The 5347-nt window shown below is 36.8% G+C and overlaps 1 non-coding gene across 1 annotated transcript; it reads right to left on the bottom strand.

Moving 5' to 3' along the window:
- Positions 1 to 1708: 1708 nt before the first annotated feature.
- LOC112767677 (small nucleolar RNA R71) lies at positions 1709 to 1816 on the bottom strand. The gene has a single exon (XR_003185118.1). It is a non-coding gene; the product is annotated as a small nucleolar RNA R71 (small nucleolar RNA).
- Between the last annotated feature and the right edge of the window lie 3531 nt (positions 1817 to 5347).

The following is a 5347-nucleotide window of genomic DNA, read 5'->3' as shown; positions in this document are numbered from 1 at the left end:
TGTCTTGCATGTTTTTCTTTTCTTGAAAATTTTTCAAAAATAAGTTCTTGATGTTCATCATGATCTTCAAAGTGTTCTTGGTGTTCATCTTGACATTCATAGTGTTCTTGCATGCATCTTTTGTTCTAATCCAAAATTTTTATGTTTTGCATCATTTTTATGTTTTTCTCTTCCCTCATTTAAATTCAAAAATAAAAAAATATCTTTCCCTTATTCTCTCATAAATTTTCGAAAATTTGGTTTGACTTAGTCAAAAAGTTTTTAAATTTAATTGTTTCTTATGAGTCAAATCAAATTTTCATTTTAAAAAAAATTTATATCTTTTTCAAAAATCAAATCTTTTTCATTTTTCTTTTATGATTTTCGAAAATTTCAAAATGATTTCCAAAAATCTTTTTCTTATTTTTATCACATATTTTCGAAATTAATGCTAACAATTAATGTGATTGATTCAAAATTTTTAAGTTTGTTACTTGCCTAGTAAGAAAGGTTCAATCTTTAAACTCTAGAATCATATCTTTTTAGTTTCTTGTTAGTCAAGTAATCAACTTTGATTTCAAAAATCAAATCTTTTTAAATTTCTTTTTCAAATCTTTTTCAAAATAAATGTCAATCACATCTTTTTCAAAATCAATTTCAAAATCTTTTCCAACTTCTTTTCTAACTTCTTATCTTTTCAAAAATTGATTTTCAAATCTTTTTCAATTAACTACTTGACTTTTTGTTTGATTTTAAAAGTTTACTATTTCAATCATATATTTTTCAAAACTACCTATCTAATTCTATCTCTAATTTTCGAAAATCCCTTCCCTCTTTTTCAAAATTCCTTTTTAAATTAACTAATTGTTTTAAATTTAATTTAATTTGATTCTATTTTCCTTTCTTAATTTTCGAACTTTAATTTTTATTTTTTATTTTAAATTCAATTTAAAAACAAAAATACTTTTATTTTAATTTATCTAATTTTCGAATTTCTCTTCTCCTCATCTCTTTCTAATTATTTATTCATCTACTAACACCCCTCTTTCACCCAAGAATTCGAACTCATTCCTCTCCCTTGTATTTGGATTCTTATCTTTTCCTTCCTCCATTATTCTCTTCTTATACTTACATAAGGAATCTCTATACTGTGACATAGAGGATTCCAAATTTTCTTTTCTGTTTTCTTCTTTTTCATATGAGCAAAAACAAGGATAAGAACATTCTTGTTGAAGCTGATCCTGAATCTGAAAGGACTCTGAAGAGGAAGCTAAGGGAAGCTAAAGCACAACTCTCTGGAAAAAATCTAACAGAAATTTTTGAAAAAGAAGGAGACATGGCCAAAAATAATAACAATGCAAGAAAGATGCTTGGTGACTTTACTGCACCTAATTCCAATTTACATGGAAGAAACATCTCAATCCCTGCCATCGGAGCAAACAATTTTGAGTTGAAACCTCAATTAGTTTCTCTGATGCAACAGAATTGCAAGTTTTATGGACTTCCATCCAAAGATCCCTTTCAGTTCTTAACTGAATTCTTGCAAGTCTGTGATACTGTTAAGACCAATGGGGTTGATCCCGAGGTCTACAGGCTCATGCTTTTCCCGTTTGCTGTAAGAGACAGAGCTAGAATATGGTTGGACTCTCAACCTAAGGATATCCTGAACTCTTGGGATAAGCTGGTCATGGCTTTCTTAGCCAAGTTCTTTCCTCTTCAAAAGCTTAGCAAGCTTAGAGTGGATGTTTAAACCTTCAGATAGAAAGAAGGTGAATCCCTCTATGAAGCTTGGGAGAGATACAAGGAACTGACCAAAAAGTGTCCTTCTAACATGCTTTTAGAATGGACCATCCTGGATATATTCTATGATGGTCTGTCTGAATTATCTAAAATGTCATTGAACCATTCTACAGGTGGATCCATTCACCTAAAGAAAATGCCTGCAGAAGCTCAAGAACTCATTGACATGGTTGCTAATAACTAGTTCATGTACACTTATGAGAGGAATCCTGTAAGTAATGGGACGCCTCAAAGGAAGGGAGTTCTTGAAATTGATACTCTGAATGCCATATTAGCTCAGAATAAAATATTGACTCAGCAAGTCAATATGATCTCTCAGAGTCTGAATGGATTGAAGGAATCATCCAACAGTACTAAAGAGGCATCTTCTAAAGAAGAAGCTTATGATCCTGAGAACCCTACAATAGCAGAGGTGAATTACATGGGTGAACCCTATGGAAACACCTATAATCCCTCATGGAGAAATCATCCAAATTTCTCATGGAAGGAACAACAAAAGCCTCAACAAGGCTTTAATAATGATGGAAGAAATAGGTTTAGCAATAGCAAACCTTTTCCATCATCCACTCAGCAATAGACAGAGAATTCTGAGCAGAACCCATCTAGCTTAGCAAATATAGTCTCTGATCTATCTAAGGCCACTGTGAGTTTCATGAATGAAACAAGGTCCTCCATTAGGAATTTGGAGGCACAAGTGGGCCAGCTGAGTAAAAGAGTCACTGAAACTCCTCCTAGTACTCTCCCAAGCAATACAAAAGAAAATCCAAAGAGAGAGTGCAAGGCCATTGATTTGATCATCATGGCCGAACCTACAAGGGAGGAGGAGGACGTGAATCCTAGTGAGGAAGACCTCCTGGGACGTTCAATGTCCAATAAGGAGTATCCCTTTGAGGAACCAAAGGAATCTGAGGCTCATCTAGAGACCATAGAGTTTCCATTGAACCTCCTTCTGCCCTTCATGAGCTCTGATGAGTATTCTTCCTCTGAAGAGGATGAAGACATTACTGAAGAGCAAGTTGCTAAATACTTTGGTGCAATCATGAAGCTGAATGCCGAATTATTTGGTAATGAGACTTGGGAAGATGAACCCCCCTTGCTCACCAATGAACTGAATGCATTGGATAGGCAGAAATTACCTCAAAAGAAACAGGATCCTGGCAAATTCTTAATACCCTGTACCATAGGCACCATGACCTTTGAGAAGGCTCTGTGTGACCTGGGGTCAGGAATAAACTTAATGCTACTCTCTATAATGGAGAAACTAGGGATCTTTGAGGTGCAAGCTGCTAGAATCTCATTAGAGATGGCAGACAACTCAAGAAAATAGGCTTATGGACAAGTAGAGGACGTGTTAGTAAAGGTTGAAGGCCTTTACATCCCTGCTTATTTCATAATCCTAGACACTGGGAAGGAAGAGGATGAATCCATCATCCTTGGAAGACCCTTCCTAGCCACAGCAAGAGCTGTGATTGATGCGGACAGAGGAGAGTTAGTCCTTCAACTGAATGAGGACAACCTTGTGTTTAAGACTCAAGGATCTCCTTCTGTAACCATGGAGAGGAAGCATGAAAAGCTTCTCTCACTGCAGAGTCAACCAAAGCCCCCACAGTCAAACTCTAAGTTTGGTGTTGGGAGGCCACAACCAAACTCTAAGTTTGGTGTTGAACCCCCATATTCAAACCCTAAGTTTGGTGTTGGGAGGTTCCAACCTTGCTCTGATTATCTGTGAGGCTCCATGAGAGCTCACTGTCAAGCTATTGACATTAAAGAAGTGCTTGTTGGGAGGCAACCCAATGTTATTTAATCATATCTATTTTATTTTCTTTTTGTTATTTTGTGTTTTATTAGGTTGATGATCATGTGAAGTCACAAAAACTACTGAAAAATCAAAAACAGAATGAAAAACAGCATTAAGAATAGCACACCCTGGAGGAGAGCAGTCTGGCGTTTAACGCCAGAAACAAGCATCTGTCTGGCGTTTAACGCCAGAAACAGGCACCAAGCTGGCGTTTAACCCCATAAACAAGCATCTGCCTGGCGTTAAACGCTAGAAACAAGCTACATTTGGGTGTTTAACGCTAGAAACAGGCAGCAGTCTGGCGTTAAACACCAGGATTGCTTAACAAGGGCGTTTTACACGCCTAATTGGAGTAGGGATGTTAAGTCCTTAACTCCACTTGATCTGTGGACCCCACAGGATCCCACAGGATCTGTGGACCCCACAGAATCCCCACATTTTCTTCTCTCCTCTTCACACCTTTTCATAACTCTCTTCCCCAAATACCCTTCACCAATCACCTCAATCACTCTTTCCCATCACCTCTTCACCACTCACATCCATCCTCTCTTCCCCATAAACCCCACCTACCTTCAAAATTCAAACTAATTTCCTTCCCAAACCCAACTCTAATGGCCGAACCCTACACCTCCCCTCACTCCTTCTCCATTTTCACACAACACAACCCTCTCTTCTTCTCCTTGGCCGAATACATCTTCTTCCCCCATCTCCTCCATTTTTTTCTTCTTCTACTACTTTCTTTCTTCTTTTGCTCGGGGACGAGCAAACCTTTTAAGTTTGGTGTGGTAAAATCATTGCTTTTTTGTTTTTCCATAACCATTAATGGCACCTAAGGCCAGAAAAATCTCAAGAAAGAGGAAAGGGAAGGCAATTGCTTCCACCTCTGAGTCATGGGAGATGGAAAGATCCATCTCAGAAGCCCATCACTAAGAAAATAATGGAGCAAACAAGAGATCATGGACCTCAACAAGAGCATGAGGAAATTCCTCACTATGAAATCCCTGAGATGCCTGAAGGGATGCACTTTCCTCCACAAAATTATTGGGAGCAAATCAACACCTCCCTAGGAGAATTAAGTTCCAACATGGGACAACTAAGGATGGAGCACCAAGAGCATTCCATCATCCTCCATGAAATTAGAGAAGATCAAAGAGCTATGAGGGAGGAGCAACAAAGACAAGAAAAAGACATAGAGGAGCTCAAAAGCACCATTGGTTCTTCAAGAAGAGGAAGACGCCACCCTCACTAAGGTGGACTCATTCCTTAATCTCCTTGTCTATTTATTTTCTGTTTTCGGTTTCAATGCTTCATGTTTAATTATGTTTGTGTCTTTACTATATGATCATTAGTGTTTAAGTGTCTATGTCTTAAAGCTATGAATGTCCTATGACTCCATCACCTCTCTTAAATGGAAACTGTTTTAAAAACAAAAGAACAAGAAGTACATGGTTTCGAATTCATCCTTGAAACTAGTTTAATTATTTTGATGTGGAGACAATACTTTTTGTTTTCTGAATGAATTCTTGAACAGTGCATATGTCTTTTGAAGTTGTTGTTTATGAATGTTAAATATGTTGGCTCTTGAAGAATAAGGAAAAAGGAGACATGTTATTTGATAATCTGAAAAATCATAAAAATGATTCTTGATGCAAGAAAAAGCAGTGAATACAAAAGCTTGTAGAAAAAAAATAGCGAAAAAAAAGAAAGAAAAAAGAAAAAGAGAGCAAAAAAAGCCAATAGCCCTTAAAACCAAAAGGCAAGGGTAAATAA

Source organism: Arachis hypogaea, chromosome 17, assembly GCF_003086295.3.
Source record: "Arachis hypogaea cultivar Tifrunner chromosome 17, arahy.Tifrunner.gnm2.J5K5, whole genome shotgun sequence".
NCBI lineage: Eukaryota > Viridiplantae > Streptophyta > Magnoliopsida > Fabales > Fabaceae > Arachis > Arachis hypogaea.
Note: the sequence above shows the minus strand (reverse complement) of the source record. Positions and strands in the feature narration are given on the sequence as shown.